The 24,855-nt window shown below is 42.1% G+C and overlaps 1 protein-coding gene and 1 long non-coding RNA gene across 4 annotated transcripts in view; one reads left to right on the top strand and one right to left on the bottom strand.

Moving 5' to 3' along the window:
* The window catches only part of ZNF536 (zinc finger protein 536), a 446,360-nt gene extending 428,213 nt beyond the window's left edge, over nt 1-18,147 (bottom strand). The window contains exon 1 of one of the 3 annotated variants that reach the window (XM_083625984.1): nt 18,066-18,147. The gene's annotated coding sequence lies outside the window, so the exon portion shown is untranslated. Of the gene's footprint in view, nt 1-13,754; nt 14,549-18,065 lie in introns of those variants that run through there. The other 2 variants (XM_083625982.1, XM_083625983.1) reach the window with 2 other exon arrangements.
* LOC310768282 lies at nt 17,289-18,206 on the top strand. The gene is made up of 2 exons (XR_014551260.1): nt 17,289-17,519; nt 18,111-18,206. It is a non-coding gene; the product is annotated as an uncharacterized lncRNA (long non-coding RNA).
* The last annotated feature ends 6,649 nt before the right edge of the window (nt 18,207-24,855 follow it).

The following is a 24,855-nucleotide window of genomic DNA, read 5'->3' on the forward strand; positions in this document are numbered from 1 at the left end:
TTGATAATTTTAATTGTGTGTTTGATTTTGTAAACCACTTATTATTTTTTATCATTTATTCAAATTGTACACTGCCCTCCACTGAAAGATCATAGGGCAGTTTACAGCAAAAAAAATACAAAATGAGAAACACAAAATACATAGCAAAAGAACAAAAACAAACCAATAATTCCCCCCCACACGAACACATTGAAAAGGCCATAGAATGTTAATCTGCCAAAGGCCTGATTATAGAGAAATGTTTTCATCCGGCAACTAAAGATATGTAATGAAGGCACCAGGTGAGCCTCCCTAGAGAGAGCATTTCACAAACAGGGAACCACTACAGAAAAGGCCTCTTCTCATGTTGCCACTCTCCAGACCTCTCATGGAGGGGGCACATGAAGAAGGGCCTTAGATGATGATGGCAGGATCTAGGTCAGTTCATATTGTGTGAGACAGTTCTTGATGATCCTGAGCTGTTTAAGGCTTCATAGTTCAAAACCAGAACTTTGAATTTGGCCCGAAATTTGCAGCCAGTGCAGTTGGGCCAGGATCAGTTAATATGCCCCTGTGAGCAACCTGGCCACTGAATTCTGCACCAGATGAGGTTTCTGAACTACCTTCAGAGGCAGCCCCACATATAATGCATTGCAATAATCTAACCAAGAGGTTACCAGAGCACAGATGACAGAAGCTAGGCTATTCCTGTCCAGATAGGGGTGCAGCTGGGCCAACAGCCAAAGCTAATGGAAGGCACTCCATACCACCAAGGCCACCTGAGCCTCAAGCGACAGCAACTGATCCAGAAGTACCCCCAAGCTATGTACCCACACCTTCAGAGGGAGTGTAACCCCATCAAAAGCAGGCAAACTCCCATCTATCTGGTCTAGGGAACCACTCTCAATCAGTGCCTCAGTTTTTACTGGAGTAAGCTCCAGTTTGTTGGCTCTCATCCAGTCCATTACTGAGGCAAGACCATGGTCCAGCCCTTCCACTGCCACGCCTGCAGATGTAAAGGAGAACTGACCGAGGTTTCACTACAATCAAGTGGTATATGAATTTTGTTTAATAAATAAAGGTAGGTTCTAGTCAGCTGCATGTACTTATATTGTCATGCTTGAAAGCCAGACTCTCAATAGCAACTCAGATCTAGCTTTTTTTAATGTTAGTGGTAGCTTATTTCTGAATTAATCTTAACTTTCCCATGGTGTGTCGTGTTCTCTGATTTACAGGATCCTACATAGGGACATGGGTGGCGCTGTGGGTTAAACCACAGAGCCTAGGACTTGCCAATCAGAAGGTTGGCAGTTCGAATCCCCGCGATGGGGTGAGCTCCCGTTGCTCGGTCCCAGCTCCTGCCAACCTAGCAGTTTGAAAGCACATCAAAGTGCAAGTAGATAAATAGGTACCACTCCAGCGAGAAGGGAAATGGCGTTTCCGTGCGCTGCTCTGGTTCGCCAGAAGCTGCTTAGTCATGCTGGCCACATGACCCAGAAGCTGTACGCCAGCTCCCTTGGCCAATAAAGCGAGATGAGCACCGCAACCCCAGAGTCGGCCACGACTGGACCTAATGGTCAGGGGTCCCTTTACCTTTACCTTTTTTACATAGGTAAGATTTTCTTGCTAGGCAAACTATGCAAAAGCCAAACCAGCATTTGCAACTCTACTGCCACCATTACAAGTTCCCCAGCCTAAATACATTCTTAAAATATAGTATGTCCTAGGCAGCACATACCCACAGCTAAGCATTTCCCAGGAGGTCATCATAGTCAAAGTTGCCTGCAATTTGCTTCCAGTTAATGCGAGTCTGCAGCTGCTTATGTGACCAGAACTATGTGTGAACTGGGCCCACAGAAGGACCTTTTATCTACACTGAGTCCTCACTTGCAGAAGAAACACAAAATGTTAATGTACAAAAGCAACGGAGTTAAAGTCTGTGTTAGCTACATATGTTTATTTCAGCTGATGTCAACAAGTATTGTTAGATTTGGGATAGAAGCCCAGCATGAAGGCTGGCACAATCAAAATGATAAATTTCTGATTGCTTTACATGTATTTTGAATAAGATTCTAGAAATTATTATCATGGTTTCCTCTTTCATTTTACTTGTCATTAATAGAGACACTTGCTTTATGCTTCGAGACAAATGCATGCTTTCAGTATAAAATCAAGTTCATACCAAAGGGAATCAAAATCTAGACATGATAACTGGATGTTTATGATTTGTTTCATCAACAAAGAAATTTCACTCTCCCCCCACCCCCAGGTCTGTAGTATTATTACCAGGGCATGGCAGCTGCAAAGTGCAACTGACTTCATTTTGCATGCCCTATGAAATGCCAAACAAGTGAATAGACAACAAAATGGTGCTGAACAGGATTTTAATGCTTTCCTTCACTATAATACTGTCACTCATTCATAGCATTGACACTGCTGTGTTTCTTTAAGGGTAGTATGAAGCATCAACCTATTGATCTCAAGATAAAATATTTGCAAATGTATTTGAACTTGATGAGGTCCTAGTCAACATTCCACTACTAACCTAAAATACAGCAAACAAGATAAACTTTCCCATATTATAGAGCCTGTCAGTTTTGTCACTCAGCAATGGTAACCCCAAGGATGCATTCATGCAGAGATGCATTCACACTTTTAAGCGCAATATTATTGTTTTTTAACAATTGCAATATTACTTCTTATTTTAAACTGCCATGATCAAGGGAAATTATCAGCTTCACTACTACCGCTGTCACTGGGGTGAAGAAGAAGCTTTGTCTGCAAGAAGTCCACAGGCATTCATACAAGGTACCATGTGAGTACAACAAGTGGACACAAAATGGACTTCAAAAATTGGCCCATAATATATGAAAGCAACAGCGTATCATGCCATAACCACAATAAGCATGCTGAAGAAAGCAAACCAACAATATTAGACACTTCAATGACAGCTGCATTCTGACATAACACTAAAGCATACATTAGCGCTATAGGATTTCGCCGGGGTGAGCCATGGTTGTGTTTTCCCCTCCCCCTTTGCTTCTCTGGTGTGGCTTCAAGAAAGAGACTGGATGTTTTCATTTCCACTGGCAACTAACCAGAGTTACTAGTTTCTTCCAAACTTAGAACTGAGGTTAGCCCCTGAACCGAGCCACCCGCTTGGCAAGTCCCCACGCGCTGCGCTAAACCAGCATGGCACGGTGCAGGTACTTGCTTCTGGAAATTGGTGCTGGAAATTGCATCTGCACAGACACCAGAAATCACGTCTGCACAGACGCCAGAAATCATGCCTGTGTAAATGCAAGCGCCAGAAATCGCGGGCGCTCGTGCTCACACACACACGCGATCCGGCCCACAGAGGGATCTCTGCTGGAGTGAACCGGCCCAGGCGAGGTAAACCTTGCCGACCCCTGCTTTACAGAAATGAGCCGTGGATTGTGAGCCATGGTTTGAAGTTGTCTTGTTTCATTAATCCATAGTTTAAACTAACCACAATTTGCCTGGTTTCAAACATGAGTAACCTATCTCCTCCTTACACTTTTGGTCTCTTCTTTGCCTCTGAAGGAACGGTGGGGAACACATAAAGCTCATTCACACAAGACCTTAAAGCTCAAGCCACAGGTTAGCATTAATTGTGAACCAGGCAGTGCTCGAAACTCCCATTATTCTAGGCGCATTTTGTGACAGGGAATTTCATTAGTGTAAGCAATTTCTGAGCTCTAGGCGCAGTACTGCACCTAAGATTTCACATTAAAACTGCAGAGTGGAAGGAAAGCAGGACCTTTTTCTGCCTCCCCACTTCCAGCTACTCTCTGAAGACTGGAGAAGAGACCATCTTAAGAATATGGGGGGCGGGCAGGGGAAGGACTAGACCAAGTGAAATATGAACATAATATTTTAGCTGCGGTTCATTCATTTTCAGGTTTGTATTCTTGTTATAAAAAAGCATGCCTAGATATTCCATTGTTGTGCCCATAACCTAGGTTTAAGCTGCCATTTAGCTCCAAGCTTTCATATCTCAGTTTCTAACACTGGAACCAGAGAAACTGGTTTCTGAGAAGAATACTCTTTCCCAGTCCCCGTTACACCAAGGACCGCTCCATGAGAATGAAATGGAAGTGGATGAAGAGTCTCATCAGGTGTTGCCTAATTCCCATTAAACTCTTTCCTGCATACCTCATGTTAACAGAACACACCAGTGTATTTAACTACTGCCATGTTCCAACTTCAATGAGCCAGTAAAGTTGGGCAGAATTTTACCACAAGAAGACAATGCTAACTAAGACAATGCACTTCTTTTAAAGAGGTTGTGCACCACTGCTCACATGACACCAGCTGTAGTAAACACCTGTGTACACCACAGATACAGCTGTCACTTCTCAGGTTCACCACTTGTGTGAATTGCACACTAATAAGCATTTTACTAAGTGCAGACAAACTAAGAAGCTGTATATCACCACATGTTGCCAACACACATAGATACGTTAAAACAGAAGCAGGTGCACACACTATTAGTAGTAGTAAGCATTATTAATTGCATTTATTTATTGCTTTATTTATTTTTTTAAAGTCTCAAAGCAATTAACAACTGTGTAAAATACAGCTAAATCGGTTAAAAAACAGATAAGAGGAACAGAAGACAATAAACAAAATTCCTGAAGTATTCATCCAGTAATACTGTAAGAAAGACAAATCCTACCACCCTGCCCACTGAAAGATGAGCAACACAGCAGAGGCCAGAATCATACAAAGGTATGGTTCACTTCACCTTGTACTTAAGTAGGTAAGCATGTCATGTGTGAATATGTCCTTAAATTCCATTCTAAAAGAATTTCTTCTCATCTCAGGCTCAAAGCACATTCCACAAACCTCTTTTGATATGGAGAGGCGAGAGGCAAAAACATATGCTGTGTCTGTTTCAATGGATATTGGTTCACTCAGAAAACACATTCTTAGCTTCCTCAGAGCCACAGATTCAATTTTAATGGATTTTAGGTTAGGCACAGTGGTGTTCAAACTTTTTTCAAAGTGAAGGGCCATGAGGGCCGACCAAAGTTGTTGAGCTCTTTTTAGGATTGAGGTTGTCAAGGTTTTGGGGGGATTTTACCCCAGGAAATAAATTGCCACAGGTGCCAGATTCAAAGCAACCAGCAGACCTAGGCTAGGGGGATCTTACTTAGGTGAAAGGCTTGGTGGTGACCTTGAGAGCAATGGCTAGTCTACGCAAACAGCGGTGGATTAGATGAGCTACTTCTCTGACGGTATAATGCAAATTCAACTACAGTAGTACCTCGAGTTACATACGCTTCAGGTTACATACTCCGCTAACCCAGAAATATTATCTCGGGTTAAGAACTTTGCTTCAGGATAAGAACAGAAATCGTGCTCCAGAGGCGCAGCAGCAGCGGAAGGCCCCATTAGCTAAAGTGGTGCTTCAGGTTAAGAACAGTTTCAGGTTAAGAACGGACCTCCGGAACGAATTAAGTACTTAACCCGAGGTACCACTGTACTAGTTAATATCCAACTAAGTCATACTCAGAGTAAGCCCATTGATTTCATTGGGTTCAATCAGACTAGAACTTATTTCACTATCTCCTTGCATCTCGAAGCAGAAACTTTTCTGAACTTGACTACATATAGGTAAATCATATACATACTTATGATGACCTAGATATTTCAAAATTCTCTATATAGCAATATTTCTAGGAACAATACTGTCAAGCATGATGTTTCATTAGCTATTAGACCTATTATGCTATTATTAAAGTTCCAGCAATATTTCAGTGTCATAACTCTGCTTGCTTCTAAAGGGAAACTTAACACCTATAACTTTCAGAACGCAAAAAGGTACCACAGTCCTATGGCATATTTATGATACAGAACGGATCCATTAAATTAGGGGTGTTTTGTTAGGTTTTAATTTTAAGAACTGCATTGCCAATTTAAAATTATCCAGTGGGCTTCACCCCTAAACACAGATCTGCATATTAGGGGTCCTAGATAGATAGATAGATAGATAGATAGATAGATAGATAGATAGATAGATATAGATAGCCTGGCTGACATGGATCACAGAGACTCGGCTGCTCTCTTTCAAAATGGGAACAAAACCAAGTAAGCTGCCAGATAGAAATGGAATCTCTCTCTTTATCCAAAAAAAACACAAAGTAGCACAAAGTCCTGTCTCCCGCTCACCCCAACCTCCAGAAATGGCTGACATTTTCAAATCAGATGGAAACTGGTTTGAGAAGAAACACAGCAAGCAGCAGTTTTTCTCAATAAACTACTGGATACAGGATGAATTGTGGTGAACATTAAGGGTACACAAACTTCAAATACCACTAGTGAGAGTGCACTGGAGCCACAGTACATGGCAATGTGTACACAGCCCTAATCTACAAAGCCTCATAACGCCACAACCCCCTCACATGTTCTTCTAACCTGGAGTCAACTGCACCTTGTGCTAATCAGATTCCTACATCTCCAGAACTTCAAACCTGGTTTCAAATTCCAGTTACAAGACCATTTCTGGTTAGTGCTAACCATGTTCACCTGTTCTAACCGCAGCTGGCAGATTGGGAACAATATATTATTAAATGGACCCTAAAAGGGAAAAAGTTGCAACTTGTTCAGATTCTAAACGCAGACAACAGGTGTTTTTTTCAACTGTCTTAAAAAAAAACAAAAAACCTTTTGGTTATAGCAGTGCACTGCCTAAAGCTGGATCCAAACAGACACTACCTCTACCTCCAGTTTCATAAGTCTTGCCACATCATTCAGACACCGGTTCCTGTCTTCATCTGTCCTCCCACTGCCACCATAGGCAAGTTACTTCACCCTAATAAAATGCAAATGGGTCCTAGTATTTTGGTAAAGGAAATAAGTATCTCATTACAGTTTTTGCTTCCACCAGTATCTCAGAGAACAGAAATGTCTGAGATGGGGAGGGGGACACACACACACCCTGACTGCCTCTTAAATGTATCCAAGATTTGGGTGAAAGGTTGCATAAAGCTAAGAAATTTCCCCATAACAATGTATGTGAGGGAAAAAAGTTAAATTCCAAGGGAACGCAATGAAATCAACTACAGTAAGCCCTAAAGAAGAGGGGGGATCGCTTTAATTTTGCAACAGATGAATCTACATTATTTTACTTATTTGAAACATTTATACACTGCTTCTCAGCTACAACCTGCCAAACTCATCATTTAGCAAGAAGTGCCTGTTTCCAGCTCTGACTAGTTTGCCAGTCACAGCCATTCCCCGAAACCTCGCACCTTGATTCCTGTAATGAGCTCTGTATTGAGGCTTCTGGAAATGGCAGCAGGTGCGGAATGGTGATCTTAGAGTGCTAGCAGGTGCTTATGCACTAAGCCATGTAACACCTATTCTGCACAACCTGTACTGGGTGACTTATAGGTTACCTGGCCCAATTCAAGGCCTATGCTTCTGATGGAGGTGCAGCAGCAGGGATCATTCTGCTTGTAACTTAAATGTTAATTCTGTTAAGATTCAAGTCAACTAGCCCAGAGCAATGGCAGCACCAGAAAAAAATTAATTGGTGGGGGCACCGTATGGGCAAAGTATATTGCTAGGTGGGCAAGATGTGTCCTACATATTAAGTTATCTGAAATAATAACAACAACATATGTTAATTACTAACCTCCAGCAAGGGGGGGCAAGGGCAGAGCTCCATGTTTGTGGGGGGCTTGCCCACCATCCCATTTCTGGTGCCACCCATGGTCAAGAGTGAAATGCTGCTTAGCAACCAAGCATGATCAGGCAGCTCATGCTCTGAATGGCTGTGTAGTTCTGAGGGAGTTTTTCCTCTGTGTGTTTGCCTGAATGTTTCTCCTGCTATGTACAAAACTTGAAGTATAAAAGGGGGGAACCTCTCTGTCCATTGCTCCTCAAAGTTTACACAGTGTTTTGTTCAGTTTTCTCAATAAAGTGTTATTAGGATTTCTCACTGGACTCAGGTACTTGTCAGAGTGCCTTTGCATATACAGTGGTACCTCGGGTTACAGACGCTTCAGGTTACAGACTCCGCTAACCCAGAAATATTACCTCAGGTTAAGAACTTTGCTTCAGGATGAGAACAGAAATCATGCGGTGGTGGTGCGGCGGCAGTGGGAGGCCCCATTAGCTAAAGTGGTGTCTCAGGTTAAGAACAGTTTCAGGTTAAGAACAGACCTCCAGAACGAATTAAGTTCTTAACCCGATGTACCACTGTACAGACTGGTCAAAGCTCTGAGATTGGCAGCATGAGCCCTGCTTGCAGTTCTGAGGGGCAGCAACAGCATCTTTTGTGCTGATACAGGACAAGACCTTACTTTGGGCTATAACTAGTACCTAAGGTCTTAATCAGTCTGATCTGATCCTATCCCTGTAACTGTTTTGTATTCAATTTTAGCATATTAGTATTGTATCAATATGGTATTGTATCAGCATTTGATTTATTTGCATTATATTTTTAGATACTTTTTTGGAAACTGCCCTTTGATTACTATGTTATGAAGAACCATCTATACAGTTGAATAATAAATAAAAGGTTGTTAACAGGAACATAAGTGTGGTTTTCAACTAAGTTGAATTCAGATTAGACCTATTAAAATTGATAGAGATAACTTGGTCATATTCATTAATCTACTCTGGGTAAAACTTAAGCTGAATATCACCACAATAATATATTCTCTTTTGTTGTATGAAATGAAGTCGCATAAATGCATGCACGCCTGTATTAGTGCAGAGAACTTCAGGAGGGGGAGCTGACTGTTAAACCTCTCTGAGAACTGTAGCTTTGTGAGGAGAACAGGGATTTTCTAACCAGTCAATCATGCTTAAGAAACTACACTTCCCAGGGTTCTTTGGGGAAACTGTTTAAAGTGGAAGAATAGTGCTTTAAATGTATAATGCAGATGGGGCCCTGGACAGGCTCAAGAATGTAACATCTTCTTTATTCCCAAGTCCTCGGCACTTCCATGAGTTTCCAGGGCTAGCTCATGGAGTGCATGGTTCCCATCTAGCCTTAGAAACCACCCCTTGGAGCTTGCAGGCACTTCTTGCAAATGTAGAGGACTCTGATGAAAAAAGGACATTAAAAGCAACAGTTTAAAGCACTCACACACACAAACTGTGGTACTTCTCAATAATAACAAAAGCAGAAGCTCAACTTGACAGGCTGTTCCAATCAAATGGTTGTTTTAAAACAGTTGTTTCTGACACCGATGTTACGGTTTCATTGTGGATACCCCTGTATCACCATCCTTAATGCAATACCCCCCTCAAAAAAGATAGAAGAAGCAAATTCCTGAGTGGCACTCAGCCTTTTCCACTTAGTTCCATCACACAGCTCCGAAGGAAATGTCAATGCAAGCCTATGGAGACCATAATACTGCTGTATATCAAAATGAAACCTAATCATTGCACATCCTTGCAGATTCATCAATATAAGAACTTTTAAAGAACAGGAAAAAGGCCAACCAGTCTCATATATCAGCCATGTTTAGCATAAAGTTGCCCACAGTTTTCATCATTTTCACTGATAAAATATTCACCAATTTGAGTTTCACCAATGCTGCCAGAGCTTTTATTCTGAGGCTTGCACAGACATCACCTTTCTGCGCTCCAGTTGTCCATCTTTGTACATCTGCACAGCTCTGAAGTCACAGAACAGCACCCATGCAGGTGTTAAGCATTATTGGTGTTTGCCAATGCAGCCTTGATAGCCTTTTCTGCTACGAAGTCCTACCGCAATGGGTGACGATGTGAATTTCACAATGTTAGCCCTTTTTATGAAAGAGAGAGAGAATCCCATGTTATTCTTCCCTTGGTTGCAAGGCTCTGACAAATGATCATGAATGCAACTTTGCACGGTGAAATACAAGGGGTCAGATTCTGAAACTGCTGGTGCCACCTTTGCGTCATCTCCTTGATTTATGTTTAAACCATAACAATATTGTGACAAAACTGTTTTTCTTTTATATGTTATAGTCTGACTTAACAAACCTGAAGCCTTCAAATACCAATTTGGTCCGGTATGCATTTAAAGATATAAATTGCAGCAAACATTAACACATCTAGGCTACAATCCTATTAACACTTAACTGGAAGTAATGCTCCATTGAACACAGTGGAATTTACTTCTGAGTAAACATGCAGAGGGCTGCACTTCACAAGCTCTATCTCATGGGATAGGGGGAGAGAAGCACAGTTCACTAGAAGAACTGCAGTTAGAATATTCATTGTGGTCCATCTGTTTAATTCTACATACTTTTAGATATTAGAATCACAAGATTGCAACTCGTCTATTAGAAGTTTTCAGTTTAGTCACTCCCCTAGTGTAGAAAGGAAATGATGATAAAGTATTTCCTCACCTGAACCAAAAGACGTATTATCAAATTTCCCGTTGATCACTGGGAGAAACGAAAAAGATCATTCATATCCTGCGGTTAACTCTACCCATTCTTATCATTCTAGCAATGTTCTGCTGGGTTATTTTTCCCACGGAGACATGAGGAAATAGACAGATGACATCAATCCATTCCAAGATGACCATCAAACACCCGTCAGATCATAAATAGTCTCAAGCTCAAGGTCTGATTCTCAGTACTGCATTTTATTTTTTAGAAGTTCAATTTTTCATCCCCCTGACCAAAATCACTCAGTTCTGATATTGCAACTAGAGAACTGGAGCAACTCACAAGTTTAACTGACCCCCACTTTCTCCTCCAAAGTTATGCACTTTTACATAAATGTCTTCCTTCAGCATATACCAGCCTTTCTTCTCCTTCTGCAAGTGTGTGTGTGTGTGTGTGTGTGTGTGTGTGTGTACATAAACACACACATATAAAGGGAATATTCTGGAAGAACGAACTCAGTATTTCAGATTTTTTTAAAAAAAAATATTTACAAAAAAGGTATTGCAATGTTTCTCCTGCCCGCGCACCCACCTGTTTTTCTTTTCTTTTCCTTAATACCAAACATCATACAGAGGATCAAAAGTATGGCTTGAAGCAAAAACTGGACAATGTGAATTGAGATTTTTTTTAAAACAAAATGTTCATAATATACCCTGCTTTTAGTCTCATATTAATCCTAAGTATATTTATTCAGAAACCAGAAAGAATTTATGTAACAGGTATTTCTTAGGTTTAGCAGGTAATGTGAAATCAGAGGTGCTTTTTTTAAAAAATGGAAAGCTCCTCATTCAACCTGGAAAAATTAATTTGCGCTTCCTTCTGGCTTTTTTTTTCCTTTTTAGAAAGTTCATATAAATTCAACTCAATGCTTTTCTATTAGAAGCACTCCAAAGACACCTGTGTGCAATCCACAGTGCACATTTTAAATGAAAGAACATTCTGAGAAGGGTGATGGGGAGTTGGGAAGAGGGCGGGGGAATGAGCTTCACTTGAGAAAAACTTGTGCTTGTTTAAGGAAAACTACAGCTCATATTAATGCACTGGTGGGTTTTTTAGGTCTGTTATAACGCAAATGCCCATGGTCACCTTAGGCTTCCATGGTATGTAAAGAAACAAATGTGTCAGCTTTCTTTCCTGAAGATCAGGCAATTTCTGATCCCAGAATTGCTACAAGATAAAGCAGTGAAACTGATGCTGCAACTTGTACATTTCTCACTATCCGCTGTTTTGAAGGAACAGGTTATGTTATGGCATCCAGCATGGATACAAATTCAGGAGCGTTTCATTAAATCTCTGGTGAACTCTAAACAAGTTGCTGCTTACTGAAGATCTGAAGTGTGGCTAAGAAGTTAAGCATCCTGAAAAACAATAACTTTTCCATCGTGATAATGGAAGTGCCTTTACAAATTTATTTAAAGTATTCTCTACAGACTTACTTATCTTTTTGCTAACTCTTTGGCAAAATGTTGCTTTTGAGTGGAAATAATTTGGGGGACACTAACGCAATTTTGGGTAAGTCCAGCGTAAGTGAGCATAATATGGACTGTTTCACATGCAAATCTGTTTAGTACGGCATAACACCAGCATCTAAATAGTAAATAAATAGCCTACTTAAATGATTGAACATAGCTGAAAACAATGAGGGTTTTATTGTTATATACTTTCTGTTCTGATGAACCCAAAGTAACACCTGAAAAAAGAGCATGTATTCATAAATATTCCATGTTGCCGGGGAAATGCCAACAGAAACTGGATTATAAATTGCAACTGATTTTCTTTGAAACATTAAGGTATTACGGACAAACCAACTTTAAAGGGATGTGTCAAATTAAAATAGATATGCATTTCCAATTAAGATGAGGCATTTCACTTATGAATGCTGCATTTAAGGGGGCAAAATATTACAGAGGATGCATTGTAAAGTGATTAAAGAAAGCACAAAAAAGAGCATAAAGAGAAAACAAACACTTGGGATGTGTGTTTCTCTGAAGCTGTTCGTCTTGTAATAAATCAAACCCCATATTAATCTAGCCATGCTGAAAATAGAGATTATGCAGCTAATGATATTAGGGCCCAAACTGGCTGCTACACTGGGTACCCTTAAAGCAACTTGACGCTAACGTGAACTTGGGATGCTGAAAGGACCTACAAGTCCTCCTCCTGTTTGTTTAATTTAGGGAGAGATATTTTGTTAAAAGCAATGAGAAGGCTCAGTCAACAAAAGTGCTGTTGCATTTGCAAGTCTTAAAGCTGGAGAGCTCTCGCTTCATAGGGGAAAGAAGAAGTTAATTCATAGGGCACATAAGGCTTGCAATTGTCAAAGTGCAGACATGTCAATGCTATCATTATCAGGCAGATCGGCCAAGCGTTTAATGGTAGAATCTGGAGACATTCACTCTCCACTATCAGAATGACATCATAACTAAAACAGCCTTCAGCATGGAGGGGCACACACCACACCACAGCAGTTGCCCACTTTTACACTTTTGATCCTCTGGTTCAATTTTGCCACATCCCTCCTTTCCTTTTGGGAGGCATTTGAAGGCTCTTAAAAATCCTGGTTAAAAACCCTCTTAAAAACCCTGTGAGTCTTTTTTAAAAAAGGAACTCACACAAATAAATAACATTTTCAAAACAATACTTAAAAAACAGCCCCATTTGGAGAAATGGACCACATTTAAGATCAGCCACTTTGTTAGGAATAGCTGTCAGCTATCCTCAAACGTACATCAAGATTTCAGACATTTCTCATTACTCCAGTGATCTTTACTACTGTAAGAGGATGAGGTGAAAGGCATACAATTAGAAATCAGCCTTCTACATTTTTTATTGCGTGCTATATAGCTCAGTTTCTCCTCTGGTTTTACACAGGTAGATATAAAATAATAGAGATGACCACATAACTTTACAGACATGTAAACACAGAGACCTTTGAGTAACTAAGCTCTTTATGAACTATTCAATGACAAGGACTCAAAGCAACACGCTTCAGCCTCTGACAACAGCAGCAAGTATACGGAGCACCAATTCCCCCCAAATTACAAACGTTTTAAGCATTTTATTCCCTACACATGCAAATACACAAACACCCCAAGAGCATCACAGCAGGTATTCATAGGCATTGTAAGGAAAACCTCACCTTGTATAATAAGTGATAGGAAGTGGGAAAGTTAGGAAGGCAAAATAAATCATAATCATAGTCATAATAAATTAAAACTCCCAAGGCTACATGAAAAAAAAAAAGCTGCTATTGAGAAGCACCCAAAGAGACCACATAGTGAATTGCAGACCCATCCCAAAGCCCTTTGGCTTTTATTTACACAACCTATTGATGCACTTTCGCAGGTCACTTACTTTTCAGTTATGTTTGAACCCTGAATAATCATGAAGATCGAAGCAGCTGGGTTTGGGGGACTTCTAGAGGTTTTGGTTTGATTTGTAAATAAGTTTCTTTCAATGGAAAAAAAAAATCCAAATTATGCAAATCTGCTCCCCCGGATAGGTAGTGAATATTCAATCAGATGGTGATATTGTAAATACTTCTATCCAACACACCCTTCACAGGGCAGATTTATGAAGCAACGTCACCAGCAACGCTCTGGTCCTTGTTGAAGCATCTCGAAGTTAATTAAAGCTGCAAATGTCCACCACCATCACCACCCCCCTCTCATTCAGGTTTACTATTTCAACATCAAACCAGCCTGGAGATGGTGGGGAGGGCTCTCCCTTCTTTTTATACACTTAAAGCGCCTTCTTCCAAAGTCAGTGAACAATGAACAAAGATTTGAGTGATCGAACGGCACAGAGGGAAAAGGTGGGGGGGAATATTTTCCACACAAATAATCAAATCCAGTGGAAACGGTTAAAAATATAGTTGCTAATATTAAACTATGAAAGAAAACATCATTCTCCAAGGCTCGATGTGCAAAGGCGTTCGGCCAACCCCTTACAGAAGAATTTCTTAAAAGAAAAGGGAAAAAGAAAGAGCTAAATGCAGCCAGCCTTCCTTATTCTCAGACCTGAATGAGCCCAAACAAGGCTCCTAAACTTAATTATGACACTTAAAATAAGCTCCCCCCATCACACACACACACACACACAAGCAAGGAAGGCACCACCAGTGCTATCTGTGGCAAGCAAAGCAGATCAGCTCAGCAAAGACGGCCCCTGTTGGAATTATTTTAAACTGCACAGAGAGGAGAGAGAGGAGGGAAAACAGAGAGAGAGAGAGAGAGAGAGAGAGAGAGAGAGAGAGAGAGAGAAATCTTTAAAAGTAGATCCCATGTCCGCCTGTCTCGAGCAGTGGGAGAAAGACACATGCCTGTTTCTCCAGCGGTTCTTTTTCGCTCCCACTTCCCAGGACCGACTCCTTCCTCCGGCAGCCTCTTATCTCCTTCCCCGTTTCCTCATTGTTTGCATTTTGACGAGCAAAAGCAGAGGCAGGCAAACTTAGCGTTGCAAGGGCTCCTCTCCCCCCCCCCACCCCAGCTCTCATGTTCTGCTAAAGTGAAAATGAAGGGCTCTGACAACTCACGTCTCCGCCTAGACACTATTATAGACATAACAATATCCGCTCAACAAAAAAGCCTCCGACAATAGCACCCATTGCACCTCCAGAGAGCCTCCAGTCCGACCATTCGCCCTCTCTCTCTCTCTTCCCCCTGTTTTGTTGTTGTTTTGCAAATTTCTATTCTCTCCTCCCCAGACACTTGGAATTTCGAGTTACCTACCAAATGATTACGCATAAAATACCAGCATGGTGGTGACATTAGCCAGGCCCCAACCAAACAACCCTCCCCCCAAAAAAATTATATATGCATATTTAACTCGTTGATTTAGAACCTTTGGTAATCTGCGAGGTGTTTGTTTTAAAAACAAAACTTTAAAAAAATCTAATTAAATGTCCATTGTTTTACACAGAGAGAAACAGAGAGTATTGGTTTGCTTTTTAAAGTTTCCCAATTCTAGGCGTCTTTCCTTTTCCCCCTCCACTTGCTCCTTATCTCTTTATTATTAAATAATGGCCCCATTGCAACAGATGAGCACCTCAAGAGCTGGGATTTTTTTCCTACTGTGGCATCAAAGCCTTCTCTTTATTTACATATTTTCTTAAACAACTTTTTAGTGCTGAAAAACATAAGTTGCTTTTTTAAAAAAAGAAGTCTATGGCTGTATTTCCCTCCACAAAATAAAATTGATGCAGAGACGAGGAGAAGGCAGCCAACCCCCACCCCACCCCACCCCGGAAAGAAGACCAGGGGCAGCCACTTCAACAACCTCGCTCCCAAGTCTTCCTACATATATTTTAAAAAAAAACCTCTTCCACCCACCCTGTAAAGAAGGCAAGTCGGAGGTGCTGCTTCCCGTACCACCCGCTTGCAGGAATCGCCCCCACCTCTCCCTCTCTCCACGTTAAGTTTCCCTTTTAACCTGTTACTTGAGGTCGTGTCTCCCAAATGCCCTGGATTCCTGTCTGGCAGGTGCTTGCTGCCTGCTTCCGGTGGGAAGAGGGTGGAGGGGCAGATCTCATGCCTGCTCCTTCTTCCAATTCTCTACTGCCCACCACCCCACCCGCAAAGCAATCCCTTGCCTACTCCCCAGCCCCCCAAAAAGAAGCATTTTGAACTGCTCCGAAAGACAAGTGCAGAGCCCACCCCCCACCGCAACCTCAAGCCCAGGCGCGCTTCTCGCTAAGCAGAGGTCGAGCAGACCCGGGCACAAAATGGCAGGGCTCGCTGCGAAGGCAGCAGCGCGGCAGAAGTTTTGGCACGCGCGGGGCACGGCGAAGAAGCGAAACTTTTGGTCGCCATTGATTCCGGGGCTGGGGAAAGAGGTGTTAAAAGGTTTGGAGGGGTGGTTTGTTGTTGTTGGGGGTTTTTTGCGCGGGGGAGGGGGGTCGCCTTGTTCTTTTTTACATCTCTCGGTTTGCCCCTGAAGAAGCCCAAAGAAAGGGGAGGATGCAACCCGCGCACGTGGGAAAGGAGGCACTTTTGTAGAAGTTTGCATTGCACCGATTCCTTTTTTCAAGAAAGAAAAAAAAACCCTAATGAAAAGTTTCTGGGCAACTTGAGAGTGTTGCACAGCCGAGGGAGGGGGGGGTCTTAAATCCTCCATCTATGTTTATTTTTTTAAAAAATCCGGGGGAAGTTTTTGCCTTTCTCCAGGTCCCCGGCACATAAACACACACGCGCACACCCCGCGAAAGTAACGGATTTAAAGAGAGACCCAGCCAGAGCCGCGCCGGCTCTCCAGCCTCGCTCGCTCGCTCGATCTCTCCTCCAGGCTAAGTTCTACAGCGCCATGCAATGGCTCCTTTGCTCCTTTCATTCTTCTCTCCCCTGACAGCCTTTGCTCGCAAACGTCACTGCTATGGATATTTAATTATACTGTATTTTTTAATCACGCAGGCCCTGTTGCGATGATGCAAGGGGGGGGTGGAGAGAGAGAGAGAGAGAGAGAGAGAGAGAGAGAGAAAGGACTCCAAACTGACTTTGGCAACGTCTGGGGGGCACCCTGCTTTTTAGAAAGATAGATATTTTTAAAACTCCGGTCCTCCCCCCCCCCAAATTCTCTTATCTCTTTATCTTTTTTTCTCTCTTCCAAAAAAATAAAAAAAGAGGAGCAAATAAACAATCCAGCAGGGGCGTCCCTTTTGTCTCTCCTTACCTTCCCAATTTTTTTTTTGTTTTGTTTTACGGTACGAGAAACTCCCCTGCACGTAAGCGGAGCGTTGCAAAAAGATTGTGTTCAATGAATAATGAAGCATATCCCCCACATGATTGACTTGATCATTTGCTCGGGCTGAGAAACGCGGGGTGGGTGGCTGGGGGGGGGGGGCGTGTGGAGAGAGAGAGAGAGAGGGAGAGAGAAAGTGACCAAGGAGAGGAACTCCGATCGGCCAGGCTGACTCCCCCGAAATCTTGGCCAGCCATCCCAAGGACGGGGAGGTGGGGGCGGGAAGGAGATGTTATTTTCATCTGTCGCTTTTTGGGGGGGTTGCAGGAGGACCCCCCTTTTCTCTTCTTCCTTGATAGCGATCAGGCAACATCGCAAGACATCCCCGGCTCTCTCTCTCTCTCTCTCGCTCTCCTCTGCTTTGGATTCCCCCTCCCCGATCTGGTAGGTGAAAAGCATTGTAGCATTCAAAAGGCACCACTCCATTGTCGCCTTGGCATAATTCACAGCAACTAGATAGGTCTTGCGGCATTTAGCTTTGATGAGCCAAATGCTCAACCCCTTGATATAATAATCTACAAAAGAATGGGGGCTGGGATCGTCCATTTTCCTCCCCCCTCGCTCGTTCCTTTTTCTGCCTAAGCAACTAAAAAAAAGGGGGGGAGCATTTAACACCGAGCAGTTTGGGGCATGACCTTGAGCCCGTGTAAACACACTTATTAAAAAACCGAGCCGTTTCTCTAAGATTCCCCCCCCCCATCGCCGCCACTCCAGCCTCCCACCCACCCGTCGCCGCTGCTGCTGCTGTTAAGGATCCAGCCTCGATCAACCCTCTCCCCTCCCTCGCCTGTCATTTTCCCTAAACAAATCCGAAGATCTTTCCCCATTTAGGGGAGGAAAGGAAAAAAAAAAAGGCAGAGCGGAGAGGGGGGGCTCGAGCAAGCGAGGAGGTGGAGAGGGGGGGTTGAGTATTTAAGCATCGCTTCTTACCTGCTCTGGAAACTATTTCAAGTCTGCTTCTTTGGAAAACTCCAGGGGGAAGCTCAGCGGCCGGCTGGATCGCGCAGCATCCGTCCAAGACGCTCCGGCGCTTAAGAGAAGTAATCAACGATAAAGTGACGTTGATCTGCACTGTAACCTTGTGGCGTATTTAATGTAAATAAGCAGTTATGTTGCCAATCGCACGCATGCAAACAGAGAAAGGTCCTCAGCGTTGCATTTTGATGCTTTCCATTAAGGCTGACTTTATTTACATACACTATTTAGGGGAAAGAGAGGGGGGGAGAAGAGGAGAGAGGGAGAGGGAGAGGAGATCATGATGGTACGAAGACAATACTAGTGCCAAATGATTATGAAAATATGATTTTAATTAATCACGTAGTAGGCAAGGAAATTAGCATACGGTAATTAAACTTCCAGGGGAAAAAAAGGGAACGAAAGAAAGAAAGAGGGAGGGGGGAAAACACGCCATGAAGGTTCTTTTTGCCTTATGGGTCTGGAATAATCGGGGGGGGGGATATATATAGATATAGATTTAGAATATGAGATTCCCACTCCCCCCCCTCCTACTCCTCCTGCGCTCCAATGCTTATATTATAAAGCAGATAACTTTAAAGGAAAAGAAAAGCCAGCAACTTTAGCAAGGTTGATCTGCTGAGGAAGGTCTAGGAAATAATCTGTAGCCCAGCAGAAGGTGAGAAACGGGGAGTAGGGGGTATGTGTGGCTACTGAAGTAAAAGAAGAGAGGGAAGCGGGGCAGAAGGGGGGTCAAAATGGAGTGGGGGGGAGAGAAAGCTGAATAATGCAATTATGGATTCTGTGTCCCATAGTTGACAAAAGCATGGTGCCTCAATAGACTCTTTGTGATGGGATTATATAATGATTGTGGGGTAATTATGGGAAAAAAAGAGATTTAGTCATAATAAAAAAGTATCAAAATACATCAGCTTCTTTTAAAAGGAAAAAGCTAGCTCACGACATTAGGGGCATGTTAATAGGAAGGGGGGCGGTGGGAGAGAGAGGGAGAGAGAGAAAGGCAAGATCCGAACGAGCTGACAAATAAAGAGAAGACTGTGATGCGCATGATTAAGAAGAGATGGAGACAGATTGATTATTCAAAATGCCGAGCCACAGGGACACTTAAAACATTGATTCAGGTAACACTAGTTTCATCTCAACTGAAATGAGTTCCCTGAAGATGACTGGCATACATTTTAAATCAGTTTATGCCGTTAAAAAAAGAGAGAGAAAGAAAGAAAGAAAGAAAGCAGAAACAACATCACAAGCAGAAATCTTCTAACATAAACGCAGAAGTCCATGCAAGTGGAGTGGGGGTTAGATTTCTGGCAATTCCCCGAAAGAATAATAAAAGTATGTGAGTGGGAAGGGCGGTGTGTTTAATTACTCTCTTCCTTAAATGTTCCCATTATTCCTTTCCATCCGATTTGAGAGGGATGCTTACTCGTTTTTCACATTATATGAGGCTCCACCCCCCATCCCTCATACAAATGGGATGACTTTTTAATCAGCTGCCCCCAAAAAAGAGATTTCCAAAAGGATTTTTTTTAAAGGAAGTTTCTCTTTCCCCACCCCTCCTGACTTTTTGTTTTTTGCTTTTGTTTTGAAGAAGTTTAAGAGCAGTTCTTTAAGACTGGTCCTAGAAATGTGGGGAAGAAGAGACCAGTTTTCATGTCCCGTCTTCCAAAGTTTTGAAATTCACTCCGCACTTCACCATTTAACGTGTCTGGAAATTCTCTTTGAACAAATTCCAAAATACACTTCCCCACCCCCACCCCCGCAATAGAAATTAGCATAGCAATCACATCAATAATATCACTACCGCTATGGGAATGATAACTGGAGCAGTGGGGGTGTTCTTTATTCCAATTCTTTGTGGATCAACAGATTATATTCTCTCGCCTTTTGAATTTGTTATTGTAAAGTCAAGTGATTCTTTATAAGTGACAGCCATGGCAAAGAGAAGAGGATGGGAAAGCAGGTCGAGAGGAAGTCACCATATGGACTTTTAAAAAGGCACTTTTTGAACAAGATAATGGGGAAATGGTTGTTGCCTTTTAACCCTTCATTGTCTCATTCATGGCCTCAGAAAACACACACACACACAACTTCCAACCTGGCTTGCTCCTGGCTGGTTTCTGGGATTGTGATTAGCAACTTTATAAGAAGCAAAACACCACAAAAACAACCCCAAAACCCTAAGACATATAAGTCTGACAGTTTCTGAGTTAGATAAGTGGTCTTATATAGCCTACCATGCTGCTTTCAGCTCTGGCCAGGACTGAATAGTTTTCTCAGTGTGAGGTGGGCCTCCATAGGGTGATGCAGGCAGTTGCCATGGAAGATACGCTATTCCCTAATGAGCTGCCACTCTGCATCTCCAATGCATTTCCCAGTTTCATATGGCTAACTGTTGAGTTGATTGCTTGTGTTAGAGGTCAGCAGGGTGACTTATTTTTCTCTCTCTTCTAAACCCATTTGCTGGAGAGATTAGTTGTGGGTACATCAACGCCAGTGAAGTCCCTTGTTCATGGCAAGGAGTGACTGATGCTCCTCTTCAGTTTAAGGCGATGTGCACATTAGTGGCTTAAAAAGCAGAAACACCATCCCACCCCCACCCACGTTTCAAGTTGTTGTTTTATACCGCTGCTCGCACCAGAAGGCTGGCAAGGGTTTCTTCACCTGAAGCCGATTATCTGTTTTGTCTCCCTGCAATTGCAAACACACTCTCTGAACTCCTATTCAATGAAGCTGCCACCTGCGTATGTGCAACAGTGGTCCAAACAGGACACACCTCAGCTGAACTGCGGCTTTCACTTTCAAATTGGATGGAAGATGGTTTGAGGGGAAACACCTCAAACAGGAGTATTTCTCTATAAGCTACAGGATACAGATAAATTGTGACTAACAGTGTGCATTCTTGGCTTCAAATATCAGCAGTAGGAGCATGCTGTGGAGCAAGAGCAAATTGTAATGTGTACATAACCTTAACCCATCTTACACTTGAAAAAGCTTTAACAGGATTGTTTTCCTGACTTGGTGAAGTCCACTATGAGGAAGCCTGAGAAGACACACTATTAAGAAAGACTATAGTAGTGCAGAAAGTGAGACCCTGAAGATGCTTACTAAATAAATAAGCATTTACAAAATCTATGTCCTGACCATCTTAGCTGGTGACTTTCAGTAATCCTACTTCCATTTCATCTCTCTCTCTCTCTCTCTCTCTCTCTCTCTCTCTCTCTCTCTCACACACACACACACACACACACACACACTTTTTGTATTATTTCAAAGGGTTACAAAGATCAATAGTATCTGGAGAAGGGAGGGGGTGATATGCCAAACGTTTGGCAGCTCATTAACTCTGAAGAGTCAAATACTAGATAGAAAACTCTACAAAATCAGTATTTATTCAAATCCATAATAATAATAATAATAATAATAATAATAATAATAATAATAATAATAATAGCTTTATACCCTGTATATTCAAAGGACATACAGATATATGTGGCAGGCATATCAATACTAATACAATTAAAACAGTTGAAAACTACCTCCTTAAAATAGTTTAAACAGCTTTTTAAAAAAGTTTAAAACTCCTAAAAGCAAACACCTGCTCTGAAACTATGCAGGATTTTCCTGGTTTAGGGATTTCCCTATTAGAAGAAACAAAAAGATGGGACTTTAAGGACCACATGTCTACAGGTGGGCCAGGTCATGCTATACCACTCAAGCAGGAACACAAGGCTCCTCCTCTAGTGATTGCCCTGGTCTGGAACAACTGTCACAGTTCTGGTTTGGAATTGCAAAGGGAACCATTATTGTCCAGAAGTCAGCCTTTGAGGGGAGACACTGGTGTGTATACCTGCTTCCACAACTTCTCTCTCTCTCCGGGCATTACAATGTGTGACTGGCAACATTTTTTTTTTTTTAAGTATTAGATTTTCTATGGAAAGGGTAAATCTGGAATAAATGAGGAAAAAATATGATCTGGCATTTTGACATCATGTGGCTTACAAGCAGCATTGATCACACAAATAGGTAAGGTAAAGATAAAGGTAAAGAACCCCTGGACAGCTAAGTCCAGTCAAAGGCGACTATGGGGTTGCAGCGCTCATCTCACTTTCAGACCAAGGGAGCCGGCGTTAGTCCACAGACAGTTTTCCGGGTCATGTGGCCAGCATGACTAAACAGCTACTGGTGCACAGAGGACCGTGACGAGTGCCAGAGCACACGGAAACACTGTTACCTTCCCACCGCAGCGGTACCTATTTATCTACTTGCACTGGCATGCTTTAGAACTGCTGGGTTGGTAGGAGCTGGGACAGAGCAACAGGAGCTCACCCTGTTGCAGGGATTCGAATCACTGACCTTCCAATCAGCAAGCCCAAGAGGCTCAGTGGTTTAGACCACAGCACCACAAATAAGCACCCACCTGGAAGCATCCTTTCTCTGGTGCCCTCAAACATGCACACAAGCTGCAATCTTTTTTAGTGGACAGGTGAAATGCATAGTCTTATACAGAAAACCTTTCTGTGAGCCTCTTGATGTCTCCCCCAAGCTTGCCATTTGTCTTGTTCTCTTTCAGTTCTCTAAAGTAGAAGTCTGTAGAGAACAGAAAAGCAGGTATTCTCGAGGAAGGGAGACACTTGCAGGGGAAAAGCTCTTACTGCTCACCCCTTAGCAATGGTATTCAATTAATAACTCTTTAATCAGGTAAAGTATAAAGGGTGGAATAAGTATTTTCAAGATATAGAATCAATGCAATGAAGGAATCACAGCTAAAAAGTTCCCTGACAGATGGCCACCCAAACTATGTTTAAAAGACAAAGGGTGGTCCACCACCTTTCAAGGTAGTCTGTTCCACTATCAAGCAGGTTACTTTGGTTTGACTTCTTTTAGAGAAACTCATGCTGGCTCTTAATAATCAAAGCATCCTTTTCTAAGTGCTCATGGACCGACTGTCCTGCTCTAGGACCTTTCCTAGTATCAACATCAAATGGGCCAGTTGGTAATTGCCTAGATCCTCTCCCCACCCCCCTTTCAAGAAGGGGACAACATTTGCCTGCTTCCAGTCCACAGGGACAGAGGCTATGAGATTACATCGATATGTTACTTTAGTACCCTTGGAGACAGTTCATCAGGCCCTGGAGATCTAAATTCATTTAAAGTACCTGGATGTTCCCTTACCACCTATTTTCTTAACTTGGGCTGCAGCTGCTTCTCTGCATCATCTATGCTATTATCACGAAGTTGGGCACTGTTTTTCTTTTGGGAGAAGACAGATGCAAAGTAGGTGCTGAGTAGTTCCACCTTCTCTCTGTCAATTTGCCTGTCTTCTCAATGCAGAGTTAATATGAGAATTAAACTGAACCAGATTAAATTTATGCAGGCTCTCTGTATATTAAACTGTAGATTAAAGGTGATGTCCTACTCCAAACTGACCCATTGAAATTCACAGGCATGCCTTGGGTTCATTCATTTCAATGGGTCTACATTGAGTAGGGCTTAGTTGGCTACAGCAGGAAACTGCTTCTATTTTAACCTAAACCAGTTCTCAGCTCACCTGAGCTAAATTGAAAAACTGCCCAAAGTAAGACTAAAACGTGTTTTAGGTACTCCAGGCAGCTGAGGCAGAGAGGAATGTGTCCAGTTGGAGAATGATACATTTCAACATGAATTAGAAGAGAGAAAAGTGTCAAACTGTACGAGTAGCAGAAGCATATAAGAGTGTTTGTTACTGAAGTAGAATTTATTGTGGACTCCAAGGAACTTGAACTTTTAGAACCAATTCCAATGTGGCAATTTGTGCCGTAGACATCCAGTAAGCAGAAACACATTGGTAACCTGTATCAGAATGTACTGTCTAAGTAACTTATCAAAGGAAAGTCTTGTACTCATGAGATTATCCCTAGAAAAGCAATTCTTATGCGCAGATGATGTGTTTAGACTATGCCTTCCATAAACCATTGCATGACAGCAAACTGTTACCCTTGCTGTGTTCTAGAATTGGGGGAGTTTTGAGATCTCACAGGCAGCCTATGGGAACATAGAAATTAGAGCATCAGGGCAGGACAACAAACAACAACAGCAACCATGTATCATGACACAGTATGCTATCACTCTAGGTCAGTGTTGCAAAGAAAACAGTTGCGGCATGAAACCAGGAAGGAAACATTTGTGCTCTACTGTCAGGGTTCCAGTGACAGCAAATGATGATTGCTGACAGGAATGAGGCCCTGTCAGCATATAACAACTATGTTTAGAGATTTGCGCTGGTGGCCAATTTGCTACTGGGTCAAGTTCAAAGTTTTACGGTTAGTCCTTAAGTCCTTAACAACTTGGGACTAGTTTACCTACGATCACCTGACTCCATATACCCCATAACTGACATTGTTATAGACACAACATAATACCTGTTCCATATCTGTAAGAACACGATTCTTTAGTGTGGCAGTACCTGCACTTTGGAACTCCCTGCCTCTTGATATCAGGCAAGCACATTCACTATAATCTTTTTGGTGCCTGCTAAAAACATTTTTGTTCAGACAAGCCTTCCCCAGATGCTTAGAAAGATGATTAGAATTTTAATCTGTTTTTAGAATATTGTTCTTTTAATTTTTTTAAAGTCTTACATTATTGTTAATACTTTCTTACTGATAATTTTATTCTTTTATCTTTTTTTGTAAACTGCTTTGGGGATTTCCCCCCCCTTAAAAAGCAAGCAAGCAGCATATAAATTTTATGAAACAAATGCCCA

This window comes from Podarcis filfolensis (genome assembly GCF_964270895.1).
Source record: "Podarcis filfolensis genome assembly, chromosome: 8".
Classification (NCBI taxonomy): domain Eukaryota; kingdom Metazoa; phylum Chordata; class Lepidosauria; order Squamata; family Lacertidae; genus Podarcis; species Podarcis filfolensis.